The sequence below is a fragment of the Mus musculus genome, chromosome 4 (assembly GCF_000001635.26).
Source record: "Mus musculus strain C57BL/6J chromosome 4, GRCm38.p6 C57BL/6J".
Taxonomy (NCBI): domain Eukaryota; kingdom Metazoa; phylum Chordata; class Mammalia; order Rodentia; family Muridae; genus Mus; species Mus musculus.
In genome coordinates, this window is record NC_000070.6 from 142,304,364 (window position 1) to 142,304,595 (window position 232).

The following is a 232-nucleotide window of genomic DNA, read 5'->3' on the forward strand; positions in this document are numbered from 1 at the left end:
GCCAGGGTCAGCTGACAGTTGGTGGCAGGAGTGCTGTGAACACCGGTGATGGGCCAGAGCATTCAGGCTCTTTGGATGTTGTATATACCAGCTGCCAGCCATCCTGAGCCATGCTCCCCATAAGTGGTGGGCCCACTTTCCCTGCCATCCTCCTGCCACCTCTGTGATTTTCCAGGTGAGCCAGTCTGGCATGGCAGCCTCTCATTGAAACATTTTCTGATTGCCTGGCTTG